Below are 23,720 nucleotides of genomic sequence, written 5' to 3' on the forward strand. Positions count from 1 at the left end.
ACTAGCCCATCAGGAACCTCCAGTATGCGCCATGTGTGCAAACATGCCCTGTGGCACGTTTTAATTTGGGGAATTAATTCCTCTTCAATCCAGAGGTCCCCTAGGGGCCAACTAGCCCAACAGGTACCTTCAGTAAGTGCCACGGAGCTGTGTTGCAGAGTGTTGTATAAAGGGAACGTGGCCTCTGAACACCTCTCTGCAACGCAGCTCCCTGGCGCATACTGGAGGTACCTGGTGGGCTAGTTGGCCCACAGGGGACCTCAGGATTGAAGAGGAATTAATTCTTCAACTTAAAGTGCACCACCGGGCGTGTTTGCACACGTCACCTCATGCCCCACCCCCTTCCTTCACTATTAAGCAAAATATTCCTCTATAATCAGCCAAACTAAGAATTCCGAATTACTCACCTGTTATCACGAGAGACGTCAGTGCTGCATCTTTGAGCTCAATATGGACCCTGAAAAGTAAATCTAAGCGTACTTACCAGTAACTTGTATTTTCTTCCATAGGAATCTATTGTGTGGTTTTCACCAGAAATGTTTCTAAGTGTCTATTTTTGAAACGTACAAATATTCCTCTAAAATCAGCCGAACTACGAATTCCGATTTACTCACCTGTTATCAGGAGAGACCTCAGTGCTGCATCTTTCAGCCCACTACTGATCGTGAAAAGTAATTCTAACCATACTTACAGTAACTTAAATTTCCTTCCATAGGCTAACATTGACTGGTTTCACCTGGAAATTCTTCGAAGTGTGGAGTTTTGGAACTTTAAACAATTCCTCTAAAATCAGTCGAACTACGAATTCTGATTTACACACCTGTTATCAGGAGAGACCTCAGTGCTGCATCTTTCAGCCCACTACTGATCCTGAAAAGTAATTCTAACCACACTTACAGTAACTTGAATTTCCATCCATAGGCTAACATTGACTAGTTTCACTTGGAAATTCTTCTTAGTGTGGAGTTTTGGAACTTCAAAAAATTCCTCTAAAATCAGCCGAACTACGAATTCCGATGTACTCACCTGTTATCAGGAGAGACCTTAGTGCTGCATCTTTCAGCCCACTACTGATCCTGAAAAGTAATTCTAACCATACTTACAGTAACTTGATTTTTCTTCCTTAGGCTAACATTAACTGGTTTCACTTTGAAATTCTTCGAAGTGTGGAGTTTTGGAACTTTAAAAAATTCCTCTAAAATCAGCCGAACTACGAATTCCGATTTACTCACCTGTTATCAGGAGATACCTCAGTGCTGCATCTTTCAGCCCAACACTGATCCTTAAAAGTAATTCTAACCATACTTACAGTAACTTGAATTTCCTTCCATAGGATATCATTGCCTGCTATATAAAATATATATAAATTAAAAAAATATTAAAAACATATATATATATATTACAATTTCAATGTTTAAAATTTTGTTTTTTTCAATTTAGATTACAAATATGTAATGTAATTTAAAAAATAATATATCTAAAAATAAATACTTTAAAACAATGTAGTAAATCAGTTTAAAAAAAATATAACAATTTATAAATTTAAAAATTAACATTCCAAATACTTTTGAAATTCACTGAAAAAAACATAGGTTTTAGCCATGTTATAGTTAGGAATTAGCATTTAAAAAACCTTAGAAACTCACTGAAAAAACTATAGGTTTCAGCCACGTTATAGTTAGGAAATATCATTTAAAAAACCTTACAAATTCACAAAAAAAACATTGGTTTCACACGTTATAGTTAGCTGGACATTTCACTCATACAAAACCATTGAAATTCCCCGTTATAGTTAGTTCAGCTAACTATAACTCGCGCGCCCGCAATGCACTGCTGATGACGTCACATATTACATCACTCATGACATGGTCAGTGACATCACTCATGACATCACTGATGACATCTCAAATGACATCACTGATGACATCACTGATGATATCATCCAGTGAATGTGTGTCTTGCTGAAAAATAAATATTTTTTATATATGTATATCTAAAGGTCGATGGAAGAATAAATGGGTAAATAAGTGTCTAAATGGAGGTTTTTTTTGTAAAATTGATTGTATAACTGACTTATTAAGTGTATCTTAGTGAATACATGTATTAGCGAGTAATGTTTAAATATGTAAATATCTGTATCAGTGTCTCACTTTGTGTATAAGTGGCTGCGTACGCCCAATATGGCTTCAGGGCCAAAAGAAGCACATTGGATCAATGCTTAAACTTGTATCTGATAACCTCCAAATACACCATAGTCAAAAAAGGAGCGTTATATATGGCTTTCATGGACCTCTCCTCAGCCTTTGATCTGGTCAACAGGTCGAGGCTGTGGGGGGTCCTTCTGGAGATAGGCATTGATAAATCCTTAGTGGGCTTTCTGGCTGACTTACATCAGGGGCTGGAGGCCACAGTGAGAGTGACCAGGGACGGTAGGTGCACAAATTCCTTCAGTTCCGAGAGAGGAGTGAGGCAGGGATGTATTCTTGCCCCGCTCCTATTCACTTTGTACATAAACACCCTCGAGCCGGTTCTCTCTGCCTTGGGCGCCGACGTCCCGCGTGCAGGAGACACTAACATTCCAGTTCTCCTGTACGCGGATGACGCGGTCCTCTTGGCGAGAACTGGTGTTGCCCTGAATAAACTTCTGGCCTCCTTTGGGGAATTCATGACCTCACTAGACCTAAAAGTGAATACACAAAAATCTCACGTCATGATCATGGGAATAAAAGGGATAAAGAGGAGACCAATAACCATGGTCTGTCTAGGTAAGGAGGTCCAGAGGGTTCCCTCTTTTACCTACTTGGGCGTCCTATTTGACGATAAAGGTACGTGGGGTCCCCAACTTAAGGCAAAATCCAATGCACTAAGCAGATCGACAGGAGCCATCCTGAATTTTGCCAGAAAACTGGGTTCAAGACCGACGAGCGCGATCCTCAAAGTATATAATGCCAAGAGCATCGCAATCGCTAATTACGGGGCCTCAATCTGGGGATACATAGAGCCTGTCCCCATTCAAAGGGCAGAAAACAGGTTTTTAAGATCATTGCTTTCTGTCCCCCAGTCTACCCCTACTTTCTCCACCCACTCAGAACTGGGAGTTGGGTATGTCTCTGATGTGATAAAATCTGCCCCGGTTACTATTTGGCTCAAAACCTGGTTAAATGAAGAGATCTCTTTAAATCATAAAATTCTAGAAGATTGTTTAAATTTGGATGGAGTCCTTAAGATCCCCTGGATGCTGTATGTAAAAAATATGTTAGCAAAGGTGGGACGCATTGACCTTTTTTACTCACCTATGAGCATAACCAAAGCGGACGTTAAAATAGTTAAGGATTCACTGCTGAACCTTTTTATTTCAGAGCGAGAGGAAACTGAACTTATGAAATTTACAGTGAGAAGGAATTTCAGATTGAAAACCGTCCCAGGCCCAGAACCCTACCTGATATTTGTAAACAACTCTTTCCACCGCTTTCTTTTAATTAGATTTCGGTTGAATCTAATTCACTTTTTATTGGGCTCATACTATAGATGGGAGACGCCGGAAAACAATAAACCATGTGATTGTGATAACTTCTCACCCCAGGACACCTTACATTTTATTATGTTCTGCGATCACTATGGTAAAATCAGAAGGAAATATCTTGTCCCCATCCTTAGAGAGGCCCGCTTCTTACAGGTGAAGCCAGCGCTCTTATTCCTGCAACTTTTGCACAATGCACACGTCACTTTTCATGTTGCAAGTTTTTTAGCAGCAGGAGTACGCATCAATAAAAAGCGCAGAAAATGTAATAACGGATTGATTATCAACGAAATTTTTTAATTTTTTTATCTATCTATTCTTTGTATAGAGGAACTGCTTGCGCTCATGTCACTTTACATTCAGCTGCTATGAACTATGAATTATTATGTACATATTATGTAAATATTCTCTCTGTGTTATTTAACTTTTTTTGTACGTGTAACCCTTGAAATGTATCCTGTGTCTTTTTATGATTTTTTAAAAATCGAATAAAAGTGTTTGACTGACTGACAAGTGGCTGCGTGGGTTGGTGAGTAGCTACACAAGTGTCTATATGGGTTATTAGTTGTTTTTTTGAGTATCAGAATGAGTGTCTGTATAGTTTGGTGGGGGTATTACTTAGCGCATAGATGCATGAATGACTGACAGTGGACCATTATGCTGCGTTGACAGCCACGCCCACTGGGGCAGATCGTTGGAACTTTAAAACGCCCGCATATCAACGCGTCATTTCATTCATTTTGCCTCGCCATTGAAGAAAGGAGTCATGTCCTGAAACGCGCCTGGCCGAATATGAAGCTGCCTGTTTTCAGATGTGTTATCTACTGGCAGGGTGCTGACTAAATAAAAAGTTGGAGGCGGGTCCGTTCTGGTTCCAGTGGGGAGCTAGAAGAATCGGGAGGAAGGGATGTCAGCGGCAGAACAGGGCTGCCGCTTGCATCAAGTTCGAGCCAACACCCACAAAGCGGGGCTTGAATATTGCTATAAGATATGGAGGAATGCGCACCCACTGGGGAAAATTGAGATAGCGGACAACAACATCCATGATGCTGCGTTGACAGCCACGCCCACTGGGGCAGATCGTTGGAACTTTAAAACGCCCGCATATCAATGCGTCATTTCATTCATTTTGTATCGCCACTGAAGAAAGGAGTTATGTCCTAAAAAGCGTCTGGCCGAATATGAAGCTGCCTGTTTTCAGATGTGTTACCTGCTGGCAGGGTGCTGACTAAATAAAAAGTTGGAACTTTACGAGCTTCCTGCGGTCTCCCTCTTAATTGGTGCTACCTGAATGATTTATATATATATGCACATCTTCAGCAAAGCACTTGCACTTTAAATTATTCCCTTACCATGTGTTCAGTCAATTAACTATTTAATGCAATGCTTTTTGAGCAGAAGGTCTTTTTAAATGGAAGAAAGAGATGTGTTATGAGACTAATTGCTTTTTAAAGTTATTTAGCATATAAAAGCCTGAAACGTAATCATTTAGGGAAAATGTATTTTACCGAGATTCTTTTCTCAATCAATCTGCAAAAGTTTACATCTTTTTATACCATATTACCAAATGAATTTAATTATGGTATTTTACAAAAATTTTAATGTAGTAACTGGTATCGGTTACTGTATTTTAACTACGAAACTGATGTAGTATGTCTTTCATGTCCATACCTAAAATTCACAGGTGGTGTTAATTTTGGTTTATCACTGGCACTTTAAAAGGACTGTCCGTTCAAAGAAACGTTGTCATGTGAACAAGGCTCCGTTGAGCCGAAACGTCTTTGACTTTTTCTGCAACACAATAAATTTCAGCACCTAACTGGTCCGTGTCCGTGTGCTTTTTGCTGGCTGGTTGGCGAGATTCCAGAGCACATAAGGAAAGCGGAACACATGATATATATATATATATATATATCGACAAAAGCCCTCCAGCAATGTGAAAGGAAGGAGCCACACGCAGGGAATTTCAGGTGGGGTTGTTTAATGGAAACTGGACAGCGTAGGTATAATGCATTTCGGATTGACTCCTTCTTCAGACACCCCTTGCTGCCACGCCTCATGTCCGTAATGCCCAGATTGAATGTCCGTAATTTAACAAAGTACGGTGCTACAACCGCCGCCCCAACCATGTGATCATCCGCCTTGCTGCAGCTTGTAGAACTCCAACTCTCAGAATGCTGTAAGTCTGGAATGATTCAGAAAAGGGGGTGGTGATGAACAGAGTGCCTGAATTAAGCAGACCACTCTTACCCAGTCCAAAGATCAGGGCTTGATCCATCACCGTTTTTTAGCTCACTGCACCATCCCAGCTCAGAACTTGGCTATATGCAAATTAGTCTGTTCCTGTCCCAGTGCATGATGGGAACAGGGCAAACCAAACTACCAAGCCAATTCTTGTACTGGGAAGGAAACAAGCTTCCGGGGACCGGTTTCTGCCATTTCAGGCATCGTCGGCCCGGCTTGCTTGAATCCTGATGGTGCAATGAGCAAGGGACTCACATCTGAGTATACCCTTCCACGCTTATGGTGGACAAAATGATTCAGAAAAGGGGGTGGTGATGAACAGAGTGCCTGAATTAAGCAGACCACTCTTACCCAGTCCAAAGATCAGGGTTTGATCCATCACCGTTTTTTAGCTCACTGCACCATCCCAGCTCAGAACTTGGCTATATGCAAATTAGTCTGTTCCTGTCCCAGTGCATGATGGGAACAGGGCAAACCAAACTACCAAGCCAATTCTTGTACTGGGAAGGAAACAAGCTTCCAGGGACCGGTTTCTGCCATTTCAGGCGTCGTCGGCCCGGCTTGCTTGAATCCTGATGGTGCAATGAGCAAGGGACTCACATCTGAGTATACCCTTCCACGCTTATGGTGGACAAAATGATTCAGAAAAGGGGGTGGTGATGAACAGAGTGCCTGAATTAAGCAGACCACTCTTACCCAGTCCAAAGATCAGGGCTTGATCCATCACCGCCGCCGACGCCTGAAATGGCAGAAACCGGTCCCCGGAAGCTTGTCTCCTTTCTGGTGAAGAATTGGCTTGGTAGTTTGGTCTGCCCTGTTCCCATGATGCACTGGGCCAGGGACAGACTAATTTGCATATAGCCAGGTTCTGAACTGGGATGGGGCAGTGAGCTAAATAACGGTGATGGATCAAGCCCTGATCTTTGGTCTGGGTAAGAGTGGTCTGCTTAATTCAGACACTCTGTTCATCACCACCCCCTTTTCTGAATCATTTTGTCCACCATTAGCGTGGAAGGGTATACTCAGACATGAGTCCCTTGCTCACTGCTCCATCAGGATTCAAGCAAGCCGGGCCGACGGCGGCTGAAATGGCAGAAACCGGTCCCCGGAAGCTTGTCTCCTTTCTGGTGAAGAATTGGCCTGGTAGTTTGGTCTGCCCTGTTCCCATGATGCACTGGGCCAGGGACAGACTAATTTGCATATAGCCAGGTTCTGAGCTGGGATGGGGCAGTGAGCTAAATAACGGTGATGGATCAAGCCCTGATCTTTGGACTGGGTAAGAGTGGTCTGCTTAATTCAGACACTCTGTTCATCACCACCCCCTTTTCTGAATCATTTTGTCCACCATTAGCGTGGAAGGGTATACTCAGACATGAGTCCCTTGCTCACTGCTCCATCAGGATTCAAGCAAGCCGGGCCGACGACGCCTGAAATGGCAGAAACCGGTCCCCGGAAGCTTGTCTCCTTTCTGGTGAAGAATTGGTTGGTAGTTTGGTCTGCCCTGTTCCCATGATGCACTGGGCCAGGGACAGACTAATTTGCATATAGCCAGGTTCTGAGCTGGGATGGGGCAGTGAGCTAAATAACGGTGATGGATCAAGCCCTGATCTTTGGACTGGGTAAGAGTGGTCTGCTTAATTCAGACACTCTGTTCATCACCACCCCCTTTTCTGAATCATTTTGTCCACCATAAGCGTGGAAGGGTATACTCAGACATGAGTCCCTTGCTCACTGCTCCATCAGGATTCAAGCAAGCCGGGCCGACGACGCCTGAAATGGCAGAAACCGGTCCCCGGAAGCTTGTCTCCTTTCTGGTGAAGAATTGGCTTGGTAGTTTGGTCTGCCCTGTTCCCATGATGCACTGGGTCAGGGACAGACTAATTTGCATATAGCCAGGTTCTGAGCTGGGATGGGGCAGTGAGCTAAATAACGGTGATGGATCAAGCCCTGATCTTTGGACTGGGTAAGAGTGGTCTGCTTAATTCAGACACTCTGTTCATCACCACCCCCTTTTCTGAATCATTTTGTCCACCATTAGCGTGGAAGGGTATACTCAGACATGAGTCCCTTGCTCACTGCTCCATCAGGATTCAAGCAAGCCGGGCCGACGATGCCTGAAATGGCAGAAACCGGTCCCCGGAAGCTTGTCTCCTTTCTGGTGAAGAATTGGCTTGGTAGTTTGGTCTGCCCTGTTCCCATGATGCACTGGGCCAGGGACAGACTAATTTGCATATAGCCAGGTTCTGAGCTGGGATGGGGCAGTGAGCTAAATAACGGTGATGGATCAAGCCCTGATTTTTGGACTGGGTAAGAGTGGTCTGCTTAATTCAGACACTCTGTTCATCACCACCCCCTTTTCTGAATCAGTAAGTCTGGAATGGCGTGATGTGGGAAACCAAAGTTACTTCTTTTCGTTTGTTGGCGTTTGTAGAAGTGGGCAAACTTAATGAGGTTGCTTTGTAAATGTCCTGGCCCCTCGAGTCCCTGCATATATATATATATATATATATATATATATATATATATATATATATATATTCACTGAAAAAATATAGTTTTCGGGGACGTTACAGTTAGTTGGACATTTCACTCGTACAAAACCAGAGAAATCTGGCCGTTATAGTTAGTAGAGCTAACTATATCTCTTGCTCCTGCAATGCAATGCTGATGACGTCACATATTACATCACTCATGACATGGTCATTGACATCACTGATGACATCACTGCTGACATCTCAAATGACTTCACTGATGACACCATCCAGTGACTGTGTGTTTCTATAATGTTTAAATATGTTTCATATATATGCCAAGATGTATTGAAGAATGAGAGGGTGTATACGTGCCTGGGTTGAGCATTTAATAGGTGTGTGACTGACTGTATAAGTGAGTGATTAATAGTGTCTTACTGAATGCATGGGTTAGTGACTAAACTGTGTGAATATCTGTGTCAGTCAGTCTGTTGTTGTGTAAGCTGCTGCATGGGTTGTTGAGTAGCTACATGAGTGTCTACATGGGTTATTTATTGGTTGTATGTGTATCTGTATGGGTGCCTGAGTGTTTGTGTGGGTGGGTGGGGATGGGTGACTTTCTGCATAGATGTGTGAGTGGGTGATTCACTGGGTATATGGATTCAAGAGTGCATGTGGAAATAGCTGTATGGGTGGGTGAGTGTGTTTATGGGTATGTTGGTGAGTGAATGGATGTTTCAGTGGTATATGTGTGAGTGAAAGGCAGTTTATGTGAGTGTTGGAGTATATACATGACCATATGTGACAGTAAGTGATTGTGAGAGTAGCAGTATGAATAAGTGTGCACTTGTGTCAGTGATTGTATAAGAGAGTTAGTATATGTTAGTATCTGTTTGAATAGGTGAGGTAGTGAATGTATAACTGTATAGGTGAGTAAATGGCAGCGGTATTGATTCTTTACATGACTGGCTAAGTGTGTGAATAATGCTACGGATGAGTGGCAGTGTGTGAGTGTCTGTACACGTGTCTGAGTGCATATGATAGTGCTGTATTGATGAGTGGCTGCATGTATGAGTGACTGTATGGGTGAATGAATGGATGTGTTTGTATACCTAGGAATCAATCAGTGGGTATGTAGTAACTGCTATTGGTTTGTCTATGGTTTCAAAAATGGGAGTCTGTATTTTAGAGTGGGTGTATCAAAGCTTATATAAGGGTGTGAGGAGTTGCATAAAATTATCGCATTGATGATGTTGTTAGTGATGTCATCAGTGATGTAATTTGAGATGGCATCAGTGATGTCATGAGTGATGTCACTGACCATGTCATGAGTGATGTAATAAGTGATGTCATCAGCAGTGCATTGTGGGGGCGCGAGTTATAGTTAGCTCTACTAACTATAATGTCCGAATTTCTCTGGTTTTGTACGAGTAAAATGTCCAACTAACTATAACGCCCCTGAAACCTATGATTTTTTCAGTGAATATATATAGACACACACACACATATATATATATATATATATATATATATATATATATATATGTATATATATATATATATATATATATATATATATTCACTGAAAAAAACCATAGGTTATAGACCATATATAGTTAGGAATTAGCATTTACAAAACCTTGAAAATTCACTGAAAAAACCATAGGTTATAGACCATATATAGTTAGGAATTAGCATTTAAAAAACCTTATTTTACTCACACAAAACCATTGAAATTCCATATATAGTTAGGTGCACTAACTATATATCGCGCACCCGCAATCCACTGCTGATCATGTCACATATTACATCATTCATGACATGGTCAGTGACATCACTGATGACATCACTGATGACATCTCAAATGACATCACTGATGACATCTCAAATTACATCACTGATGACATCATCTAGTGTCTGTGTGTTTTTGTAAAGTTTAAATATGTTTTACATATTGAAGAATGAGTGGATGTATAAGTGTCTGGATGAAGGATTTAGTAGGTGCGTGACTGACTGTATGAGTGAGTGATTAAATGTGTCTCACTGAATGCATGGGTTAGTGACTAAACTGTCTTAATTTGTGCATCATTATGTCTGTTGTTCTGTAAACTGCTGCATGTGTTGATCATTAGCTATACGAGAGGCTATATGTGTTATTAATTGGTTGCCCAAGTATTTCTATGGGAGATTGAGTTTGTGTAGGGGTGGCTGGAAGGTGTGTGACTCTATGCATAGATGTGTGAGCAGTTTATTCACTAGGTGTATGAGTTCAAGAGTGCATGTGGAAACAGCTACATGGGCAGTTGACTGTGTGCATGAGTGTATTGATGAGTGAATGGATATCTCAATGCTACATGTCATAGTAAGTACATATGTAAAACACAGTACATGTGAGAATTGGCATATATAAATAACTGTGCATGAGAGCCACTGAATGAGTGAGTAGTTGTATCGATCATTGTGAACTTGTATCAGGGATTGTATAAGAGAGTAAATATGTGTTAGTATATGTTTCAATAAGTAAGGTGTGTTTAACTTTATAGTTGAAGAAATGGAGGTGAGATTGTTTCTTTGCATGACTGACTGGGTGTGTGAGTAACTCCATGGATGAGTGGCAGTGTGTGAGTGTCTGTATACACTGAGTGTATCTAAGGTTATATTAGAGTCTGAAGAGGTTTATCGTATTAGCACAAGAATGATGTCAAATGAGATGTCATCAGTGATGTCATCAGTGATGTCATTTGAGATGTCATCAGTGATGTCATCAGTGATGTCACTGACCATGTCATGAATGATGTAATATGTGACATGATCAGCAGTGGATTGCGGGTGCGCGATATATAGTTAGTGCAACTAACTATATATGGAATTTCAATGGTTTTGTGTGAGTAAAATAAGGTTTTTTAAATGCTAATTCCTAACTATATATGGTCTATAACCTATGGTTTTTTCAGTGAATTTTCAAGGTTTTGTAAATGCTAATTCCTAACTATATATGGTCTATAACCTATGGTTTTTTCAGTGAATTTCAATGGTTTTTTAATAGCAAATATCATAAGCTGTCGAATGTCAAGTACGTGGTAAGTGAAAACATTTTCGTGTTTATGCACACTGATCTGCTTTGAATGGTGCCCCCCCCCCTCATTTCTATTAGGAGTACTCTCTCTTTGCAGATAGTGAAAGGTAGTTAACGCAGGCCTTTGCCCCCATTGTAATCCGTCTTGCCTGCTTCTCTCTCCATTTGATTGATTGTTATCCAAGTATTTACTGTTTTAGAATTAGTTCTCTTTGGTTCATTCTCTATTTACAAACAAACACAGAGTCGCAATACTCTGTTTAGTCTTTGCAGATAACGAAAAATCGTGTAAAAAAAAAGAAAAGGAATCGAGCAAAATCAGTAGGCCACTAATGGGATCTCTTTTTGACCTCGCTAAAATAGAAACATTAGGAACAACCCCTCATGACAAATACAAAACTAGTGAGATGAACTGAACTCCACACAATGATGGCTGCAAAACAGCTCGGCTCCGCCACCCACCCCGCCCAAAATAACGATAAAGAACGGCTGCCATGATTGGTTGCGGAATGACCACGACGGAGCTACGAAATGGTGCTGCTCTCATGCTAACCCCAGCTTCAGTCTGAAACATCCAGAAACACTGTAGACTACCAATTCGATCAGTTCCGGTAGCGCCCCAATGTAACCCGGTAGAGAAGAACTAGCCCTCCCCTCTTTGACTGATGGTTCTTGTTGCCTGTCCCTTCTGTTGTCATTTAACAGAACTATTTAGCCTGCTGAAAGGGGTTGTGTTCCGACCGCTGGTTGGTGGAGACATTTTGACTATATTCTGTACCTGCGTTGTCGCGTAATGCGTCATATGACGCGCCGCGTTAGCGCATCCGGAAGTCATCCGGGGCGCGCAGCGCGTAACGTAAGCATAACAAGTCATGTGACTTGTTAATAAAACTTTTCATTGGTTCATTTTACTTTTCTTATTGTAATGATGAAAGGCTTGGTCATATGACCTAAAAATTACGCTTTTCATTACTTCCGAACATTATTTTTTCTTAAATATATGTTATAATGTTCCAGGCTAATGTACTTTCCCGGAAATTTTACAACTGTCCTGCAAGTAAAATATATTCTTTTTTCGAGAAAAAGAGCGTTTCTTCGTCCCATGACGGAGCCGTTGAGCAAAAGAGGGTCGACCTGCTGTCTTAGTCGCCGATACGCCTGAATATGAGATTCTTATCGATCACTTTATGTTGCAGGAATAGAAAACACAACAGCCCTTGACCATTTATCTTTACTGCGTTCCTTCGTATTATACCTTTTACCCTTCATGTAATTGGTCTGCTTTATTTCACTTGCCTTTTAATGATTCTAAAACAGTCACTATTATTAAAAACTTTACCAATGTATATACTACTACCATGTTTTCTTTTAAAAACCTTTATTGTGAAAATTTCATTATACAAATACGAGCCTATAACCACGTGGGCCTGCCACAGAGCAAACTGTAATCGTATATGATGAATAGACATTTACACTGTAGAGGAACGTAACGGGCGGGCCATTAGGTTGCAAGAACTAAGGTGTCTAACAGTTACGGAATCGGTGGACGTACATTTTATAATTAAAATACGACAGGGCCAGTTACAATAAAATTATCTAGATATACATTTGCGGGCAAGTACCATGGGTGACGTTAATTCGAACTTTCAACAGTACAGTAATCAATAACACATCAGAACTTAATATCAATAGGGATGTCGAAATATTCAATCAATTCTCGTCCCCGCCCGCCATGTGCTTCAAAACTGCATACGTATCTCGTGATTTCAAGGTTCTGCAACCAGTACACAACAAGGAGTTACGAGTCCCATTTATTCCGGCGCCATTTTGGGCGAGGACGGGCAGGTCCAGGATATAGTCAAAATGTCTCTACCAACCATCGACTATGATGATGTTCATATGCTGTATTTATTAGAGTAACACTCATCTGTCCACATGAAATTAATTTGCCACAATCTAAACATGTCATTTTAATCTTTCCAAAGTTCTTCTAAATATTTGGGACCGTTTCCCTTGCCTCTGAAGCTCTCAGTGCCACTTCTTTGATGAATGTACTAGCAGGTCAGGGGTTCTCCTCCAAATCTCTCTTTTATGCAGCACTATAATTAATTGGTGCCACCTCTCCATATGACGATGCATGGTATAGTTACCACAACTATATTTTTTTTCGGTTCCTCTGGAGAGTTCATCGTGGCAGATGAAGCGTGTAACGTACCGGGCATTTACCTTTTTTTGCATGTACAGGAAAGGAAAAAAAAATCGAGCGTCCGAGTTCTAAGGTGTCCCAGGGCCATTTTAGTGGACCAGGCCCAAATCCAAAGAACAGGCCGCCATTTTGAGAGTCCTCTTGCAGCCGCCTGTCGCTGTAGCATCAAGAGCAGCCAAAACTCAGCTGAATGGCAACTGAAACGGTAAAGGGGCGCCCCACTACAGCAGACGAGCCTCCACCTAGGAAGGCCCATTCACGCCGGCTCCCCCCCCCTTCGGGCACCCCACGCCGTTATTCGGAGCAGTATTGTAGGATGGCCACACCAGTGCGGCAACTTGCTAGACATCACCTCGGTGGTAACCGAATCTCAACGCCTTGTGGTGTCTCCTATTCAGAAAACATTGTTATGCTGCCTTCGACCTATTCGCCGCAAGTGCGCACACAACTCAACTGCATAGCTTGCTAGACACCACCTCGGTGCCATCCGGATCTTGGAATGTCAGCACCTTTTGGTGTCTTCTCTTCAGAAAATATTGTTGCGCTGCCTTTGGCCCCATTCGCACATCGGTCCGCTACTGACGCCATCTCACAGGCTAATGGGGCGCCCCACGCCGAGTTTCAGCATTGTAGAATAACCACACCAGTACAGCAACTTGCTAGACATCACCTCGGTGCCATCCGGATCTCGGCGCCCCACTGCAGATGAAGTGCCTCTCAACTATGAAACCACCACGGTGACATCCGGATCTTGGCGCGTTGTGCTGCCTTCGGCCTATTCGCACATCGGTCCGCTACTGACGCCATCTCACAGGCTAATGGGGCGACCCACGCCGAGTTTCAGCATTGTAGGATGACCACACCAGTACAGCAACTTGCTAGACATCACCTCGGTGCCATCCGGATCTCGGCGCCCCACTGCAGATGAAGTGCCTCTCAACTATGAAACCACCACGGTGACATCCGGATCTTGGCGCGTTGTGCTGCCTTCGGCCTATTCGCACATCGGTCCGCTACTGACGCCATCTCACAGGCTAATGGGGCGACCCACGCCGAGTTTCAGCATTGTAGGATGACCACACCAGTACAGCAACTTGCTAGACATCACCTCAGTGCCATCCGAATCTTGGCATCTCAACGCCTAGTGGTATCTTCCATACAAAAAATATTGTTACGCTGCCTTTGGCCCCATTCGCACATCAGTCCGCAACTTAGACATCACCTCGGTGCCATCCGGATCTTGGCATCTCAGCGCCTTTTGGTGTCAGTCAGAAAATATTGTTGCGCTGCCTTTGGCCCCATTCGCACATCGGTCCGCTACTGACGCCATCTCACAGGCCAACGGGGCGCCCCACGCCGACTTTCAACATTGTAGGATGGCCACAGAAGTGCGACAACTTACTAGACACCACCTCGGTGCCATCCGGATCTTGGCGCGTTGTGCTGCCTTCGGCCTATTCGCACATCGGTCCGCTACTGACGCAAACTCACAGGCCAACGGGGCGCCCCACGCCGACTTTCAGCATTGTAGGATGGCCGCACCAGTGCTGCAACTTGCTGGACACCACCTCGGTGCCATCCGGATCTTGGCGCGTTGTATTGCCTTCGGCCTATTCGCACATCGGTCCGCTACTGACGCCGCCTCACGTGCCAACGTATTTTCTCCGCATTTTATACCCTATGCCGCATAACAGGTCATGTGACTTGTTTATAAAACTTTTCATTGGTTCATTTTACTTTTGGTTTCCTAATGATGGAAGGCTTGATCATATGACCTAAAAACAACACTTTTCATTGGATGAAAACTTTTTTTTTGCCCCAAACGATGAAAGCCCCACCTTGTTTCTGGATGTTTCAGACTAAACTGGCGTCAGCATGAGAGCACCACCATCTCGTAGCTCCGTCGTGGTCATTCCGCGAGCAATCATGGCAGCCGCTCCCCACCAGAAGCCTGCAGGAGTCGGGGCCCCCAAAACTTTTGATGAATTCTCAAGGCGGAGGGGACGCTTTCGAGAATGGGGTCCAAGACCTAGCAGACAAGCGTCCGATTTCCAAGGTGTCCCAGGGCCATTTCAGTGGACCACGCCCAAAAAGGAAAGAGCCTGCCGCCATTTTGAGAGTCCTGTGGCAGCCGCCTATCGCTGCACCGCAAGAGTGGGCGCAACTCAGCTGAATGGCGGATTTTGACACAGTGGACCAAAAGCGGACGGAATGGCAACTGAAACGGTAAAGGGGCGCCCCACTAAAACAGATGAGACTCCACCTGGAGAGGCCCGTTCACGCCGCCTCCCCCGGGGCGCCCCACGCCGTTATTCGGAGCAGCATTGTAGGATACCAAAACCAGTGCGGCAACTTACTGGACATCACCTTGGTGCCATCGTTCTGCTGCCTTGGAACTATTCGCACAACAGTTTGCTACTGATGACCCACCCCCCGCGACGCCCCACGCCGTTATTTGCTGGGTGGCAACTTACTAGACATCACTTTCGTGTCATCTAGATTTCGGCGCGTTCTGCTGCCTTGGAACTATTCGCACAACAGTTTGCTACTGATGACCCACCCCCCGCGACGCCCCACGCCGGAAATCTGGACGTTGTGCTGCGTTGGGACTATTCGCACAGCCGACCGCTACTTCGTTGTTTTTCCCTAAAAATGTTTATATGTTATTACTATTTTTGTTTTCTTGTATATATTTATAAATTATTAAAGTTTTATAATCTTACTACTTTGTCGGAGTGCTATATATTTTTAATGTGACACATAATTGTAAAAACTTTGATGTACAAAGAGTCATCCCTGGAATCTTCCGCTTCACGCTCGGTCCCCTCCCCAATCACAATACAGGATGGTTTTCAGATAATAGCAACGCTTCTGCTGTGACGGATCTCATCGAGTGTGGGCCTTGATCTACTATAACTCCTTTGAAGAGGGGTGATTCTTTACAGCTGTGGCCATAAACTACATCTGCAGGGCTAGCTGATAGCCTAGGACCGGCCTGGACAATCGGACACAGAGGAAAAGGAGTGTCAGAGGGTGCGGTAGTGAATAGGGCGAAAGGGAGGTGTCGGGCGGGCACAGGGTGTGATTCTCAGGGAAGAGCAGCGCAGATGGGGGGAGGTTTATTACCCATGCATAAGACAGAGAGCGGGGGTGACCACTGCCTGGGTGAGATGCTTGCGAGGGTGGGGAGCCATGCTAAGGATCGACAGCGTGCACAGAGTGGGTCTGGTCAAGGCATCTAAAATGGCTGCCATGCACGACAAAAGTGTGGCATTTGAAAAAAGACAAGATGGCGCACACAATGTTTTTCAACAATTCCTGATTTCCTTCGAATCGAACGTTAACAGACGTTGGGGCATATTACCAAAGTTAAGCGATATTTATCCCTAACGATGCATTGCAAAGATTTTTTTACCGTCAGAAATTATCGCAGATAAACCTTGCTATTATCAAGGTTTATCGCAAATACGATAAAAAACGACCGCAATGCATTAATATCGCTGAAAACTCAGCGATATTCATGCATTACCGAGCTAATGCTCTTAGCCATGTTATCCACCTCCCATTGGATAACATGGCTAAGAACTGCTCAGGGCAGCTGTTACTTTTTGGAGATATTCGCGCTTATCTCGAATATTTCCAAAAGTTGATAATAGGAGATAGCGATGTTAGCGACTGTTTCCAGTCGCTAACATCTTGGCATGCCCACTTTGCATGTCATTAGTGATAAATATCACTCACATGCAAAGTGGGACCCAAGATGGTCGCTATCTCCTACTAGCCATCGCTAACTGGTGTTAGCAACAGCTAGGTAATACAGATATAATTTTATCTCCGCGAAGCGGAGCGCTGTTACAGATATATATCTTGTTTTTGAACGTTAATTTCTCAAAATGCACTGAAGCACATATATTGAGACATAGCAAAGGCACATCGGGCTACCAGTCCCTAATATTTTACCAAGTTTCGTGCAAATCCATTCAGCCGTTCGATTATTATTATTATTTTTTTTTTTTGCCCCGCGGGGCCCTTTTAAAACCTCCACATCAAACCTAGGGGGTCAGCGAGGATCTACTATGCCCCCTTATGGTCATTTGCCCCTTCGCTTTGGCCTCCTCTTGTCTCTCGATCCTACCGAGAGACAAGATGGCGGCCGCTACGTACTGTTTGGAATGTTTACAGACACCGGAGAGCCAATCAGCTTCGCTTCGCAAAGCTCCGTAACGCGAAAAGTACGCGAAGCGGTGCGCTGTTACAGATATATATCTTTTTTTGAACGTTAATTTCTCAAAATCCACTGAAGCACATATATTGAGACCTAGCAAAGGCACATCGGGCTACCAGTCCCTACAATTTTGCCAAGTTTCGTGCAAATCCATTCAGCCGTTCGATTATTATTATTATTTTTTTTTTTTGCCCCGCGGGGCCCTTTTAAAACCTCCACATCAAACCTAGGGGGTCAGCGAGGATCTACTATTCCCCCTTATGGTCATTTGCCCCTTCGCTTTGGCCTCCTCTTGTCTCTCGATCCTACCGAGAGACAAGATGGCGGCCGCTACGGACTGTTTGGAATGTTGACAGACGCCAGAGAACCAATCAGCTTCGCTTCACAAAGCTCCGGCACATCGGGCTACCAGTCCCTAGGAGATAGCGATGTTAGCGACTGTTTCCAGTCGCTAACATCTTGGCATGCCCACTTTGCATGTCATTAGTGATAAATATCACTCACATGCAAAGTGGGACCCAAGATGGTCGCTATCTCCTACTAGCCGTCGCTAACTGGTGTTAGCAACAGCTAGGTAATACAGATATAATTTTATCTCCGCGAAGCGGAGCGCTGTTACAGATATATATCTTGTTTTTGAACGTTAATTTCTCAAAATGCACTGAAGCACATATATTGAGACATAGCAAAGGCACATCGGGCTACCAGTCCCTAATATTTTACCAAGTTTCGTGCAAATCCATTCAGCCGTTCGATTATTATTATTATTTTTTTTTTTGCCCCGCGGGGCCCTTTTAAAACCTCCACATCAAACCTAGGGGGTCAGCGAGGATCTACTATGCCCCCTTATGGTCATTTGCCCCTTCGCTTTGGCCTCCTCTTGTCTCTCGATCCTACCGAGAGACAAGATGGCGGCCGCTACGTACTGTTTGGAATGTTTACAGACACCGGAGAGCCAATCAACTTCGCTTCGCAAAGCTCCGTAACGCGAAAAGTACGCGAAGCGGTGCGCTGTTACAGATATATATCTTTTTTTGAACGTTAATTTCTCAAAATCCACTGAAGCACATATATTGAGACCTAGCAAAGGCACATCGGGCTACCAGTCCCTACAATTTTGCCAAGTTTCGTGCAAATCCATTCAGCCGTTCGATTATTATTATTTTTATTTTTTTTTGCCCCGCGGGGCCCTTTTAAAACCTCCACATCAAACCTAGGGGGTGAGCGACAATGTACTATGCCCCCTTATGGTCATTTGCCCCTTCGCTTCGGCCTCCTCTTGTCTCTCGATCCTACCGAGAGACAAGATGGCGGCCGCTACGGACTGTTTGGAATGTTGACAGACGCCGGAGAACCAATCAGCTTCGCTTCACAAAGCTCCGTTGCGCGAAAAGTCCGCGAACCAGAGCGCTGCCCGGTCCGCTGTTACAGATATATATATTTTTTTAAACGTTAATTTCTCAAAATCCACTGGAGCACATATATTGAGACCTACAAAAGGCACATCGGGCTACCAGTCCCTACAATTTTGCCAAGTTTCGTGCAAATCCATTCAGCCGTTCGGGCTAAAAGTGAGGCCAACCGCCCTATGGAAATTAACATGGGAAAAACGCGTTTTGGGACCCCCTTTTTTCTCGGCCCCCCCTTGACGAACCCCCCCAAAATTTTCAGGGGCTGCTCAGAAACAAAATGTGCCATTTTCCTGAAAATTTCAGCCAATTCCGTCCACAAACGCCAAAGTTATTAGACATAGAATTTTCAAAAATCCCATAGAGAAAAAATCCTAACTATATATACCTACTGGCGACCGCCAGTAGGTAATATATATATATATATATATATATATATATATATATATATATATATATATATATATATATATTACCTACTGGCGGTCGCCAGTAGGTAGTTATAGTTAGGACCTAGTTTCCATAGGAAAACCGCAACATTCTATTGGGAATATCTTTGGCACCGGTTGATGAATCTTTGTGAAATTCTAAACGAAGATGGCCCGCTCCGCTCTGCTCATTCCCTGAAAATTTTGGGGGGATTCGTGAAGTGGGGGCTGAGAAAAATGGGGGGTCCCAAAACGTGTTTTCACCATGTTATTTTCTATAGGACGATTAGACACGGCTACAGCCTGAACTGATGAACGGAATTACAAGAAATTTGGCAACATGGTAGAGTCTGATTTGCAGATCGCCCTTTTGTTTAAATGGTGTTAATCCCTTCAGTAGTTGTTGAGAAAATCTCATTTGAAAACATGTATATATCTATAAGCGCGCACCGTGCGCGCACGGTGAGCGCACCATGTGTGCGCAAGCGGAATTCTGATTTGCTGTTAGACGTCTGTCAACATTCCAATCCATCGAAATCAGGAACTGTTGGCCGCCATTTTTTGTCCGAGGCAGAGGCCAAAAGTGGAAAGCGTGAAAAGGGGGCAGGGTAGAGAGTCATTGACCCCCTAGGCCTTCTCAGGGGGTCCCTGAAGGACCCTGAAGGGCAAAAAAACAATAAAAAAAAAAAAAGAATTGCGAGGTGCGCGCACGTTGCGCGCACCCTACAGCCGCCATTTTGTGTAGTTTCAGAAGAAAGTCAAAAATAAAAGTGGAGAACTTAAAAAAGGGGCAGGGTAGAGACTCCCTGACCCCCTAGGCCTTCTCAGGGGGTCCCTGAAGGACCCCGAAGGGCAAAAAAAACATTAAAAAAAAAAAAAGAATTGCGAGGTGCGCGCACGTTGCGCGCACCCTACAGCCGCCATTTTGTGTAGTTTAAGAAGAGAGTCAAAAATAAAAGTGGAGAACGTGAAAAAGGGGCAGGGTAGAGACTCCCTGACCCCCTAGGCCTTCTCATGGGGTCCCTAAAGGACCCCAAAACCCCCCCAAAATTTTTTCTATTTTTTAAAAAAAAATCACGAGGCCTTGAGGCTGAAATTAGTCAAAAATAATAGTGGAGAACGTGAAAAGGGGGCAGGGTAGAGACTCCCTGACCCCCTAGGCCTTCTCATGGGGTCCCTAAAGGACCCCAAAAGGCAAAAAAAAAAAAATTTCAATTTGCGAGGTGCATGCACGTTGAAAAAAATCACAAAAAAAGGAAAATAACAAATTTGAGTATTTATTGTTCATTAAAGATGTTGACTATACTGTTCAACTTTCAACAAATCATAAAAATTAGCTGTGCCATTGCATATTACTGGATACAGTCAATCTATTATAATATAGAAAGGCAGTTTGTGAAAAATAAATATATAAAAAATATCAAAAATGAAATAGAAATTAGCATATTAAAAACTGCAAATTCACTGAAAAAAACATATGTTTCAGACCTGATATAGTTAGAAATTAGTATTTAAAAAACCTTGCAAATTCACTGAAAAAAACATAGGTTTAACATACATTATAGTTAGAAATTAGCATTTAAACAACCTTAGAAAATCACTGAAAACACATAGGTTTGACACACGTTAAAGTTAGAAATTAACATTTAAAAAACCTTGTAAATTCACTGAAAAAACCATAGGTTTGACACACGTTATAGATAGAAATGAACATTTAAAAATACCTTGCAAATTCACTGAAAAAACCATAGGTTTCCCACACGTTATAGTTAGGAATTAGCATTTAAAAAACCTTAGAAATTTACTGAAAAAACCATAGGTTTCACACCAGTTATAGTTAGCTGGTTATTTTACTCATACAAAACCATTGAAATTCCCCCGTTATAGTTAGTTGTACTCACTATAACTCGCGCGCCCGCAATCCACTGCTGATGATTACATCACTCATGACATGGTCAGTGACATCACTCATGACATCACTGATGACATCTCAAATGACATCACTCATGACATCACTGATGACATCATCCTTCTGAAAGAGTAGCAGACCTTCTCTCACCCTAATATTATCTTTGATACACACATTCAAAAATGGAAACTACAATCTACAAAAAAAAGGAGATACCAATACCAATTACAACAACCTATTAGGTAATTCCAACATCTACATACACATCCACTCATTCAACAACAGTCCTATATACTCACTCATACATGTATTCACTCATCATATTTACTCATATACCTATACATCCTGTTACACACTGATACTCATCCATATAGTTACTCACACACATATTCACACATGCAAATAAACTATCAAAAATCAATTTACTTGATTATACTGCTATATACACACCACTACACATACTACTACAGAAACGTACACATATTTACTCTCTTAAAAAATCAATTATAAAAACACATACTTTTTTATACAGGTCCTCTTCCAAATTCTCACTCTCACATATACTCAATTATATACATCAATACTAACATATACTAGTTTAAAACATATGTAGTTACACATGAATACACTATTGAGACAATCATTCACTCACTAACCCACCCATACATACAATCATCCACCCATACAGTCTTGCACACATGCTGTCTTCAAAACACATACAAACAGTGAGTCACTCATTCATGCATCTGTTTGCTAAGCAATATCGCCCACCGAACCATGCAGACACTCATACTGATACTCAAAAAAACAAACTTATAACCCATATACACACTCATGTAGCTACTCACCAACCCATGCAGCCACTTATACACAAAGTGAGACACAGATACATATATTTAAAAATGTAAACATTACTCGCTAATACATGTATTCACTAAGATACACTTAATAAATCAGTTAACCAATCATTTTTACAAAAATATCCATTTAGACACTTATTTACCCATTTATTCTTCCATCGACGTTTAGATATACACATTTAAAAAATATTTATTGTTCAGAAAGTCACACATTCACAGGATGATGTCATCAGTGATGTCATCAGTGATGTCATGAGTGATGTCACTGACCATGTCATGAGTGATGTAATATGTAACATCATCAACAGTGGATAGTGGGTGCGCGAGTTATAGTGAGTACAACTAACTATAACGGGTGAATTTCAATGGTTTTGTATGAATAAAATGACCAGCTAACTATAACTGGTATAAAACCTATGGTTTTTTCAGTGAATTTCTAAGGTTTCTTAAATGCTAATTCCTAACTATAAGGTGTGTGAAACCTATGTTTTTTTCAGTGAATATATATATATATATATATATATATATATATATATATATATATATGCAACCCTTTGTCCCTCTTCTATCCTTCCGCTATCCTTCTCAATCCAAATGTCTGATTAATATCAACCACTCAAATTACTTTCATATTTCACTATACTAATTCACTACTAATCCTTATGGGTTCCAGAGTAGCATGCTATTCGCCAAGAAAGTGCTTCAACACCCCATTAAGGGTAACAAGCTCTACATATGTGCAAACCCTGGTCACAGAAAGCAAAAGTCATGCTGTGCTTCTCCATGTTGATATACAGCTCAAGTTTGACAATTTTGGAAGCTCAAGATCCCTTTTTGATAATTCAGTGTGTGTGGGGGGTGTATATATGTGAGTGCCAGGGGTGTGAGAGTGTGTGTGGGTGAAGGGGGTGTGTGGGTCCGACCCAGCTTTCAGGAATGCAGGCAAGGCACAACTGTTTGGGATCATTCTTCCATCTCCTCAAGCCATTCCAAGTCTCTGTGGTTCCAAAATGGAACCCACAGCTTCCGCATACTGTACTACTCTCAAGCTAACATACAATACAGAATACACATGTACGCCCTCATGTGCGCCACAGCACTAAATATTAACATGATGTAGGTCAAGGGCAAGTTAGGTATGTAGCAGCACGAGTGAGCTAGTAGGCCTTGCTCCAGTGACACCGAAAAAAAAGCCTGTTCAACCTACTGATCACTATTACAAAAGCATTATGCTGTCACCACCACACTTATGCTACTTAACTCTTGGTAAGGGTAGTAGACTTTTACCACGATCACAGTAATGCTTTATGAGACGCTCCTGCTCTAACATGAACACAATCCATGAGACAGGGCTAGCTCTTGGTGCACACTG

Source organism: Lissotriton helveticus, chromosome 6, assembly GCF_964261635.1.
Source record: "Lissotriton helveticus chromosome 6, aLisHel1.1, whole genome shotgun sequence".
NCBI classification, from domain to species: Eukaryota; Metazoa; Chordata; class Amphibia; order Caudata; family Salamandridae; genus Lissotriton; species Lissotriton helveticus.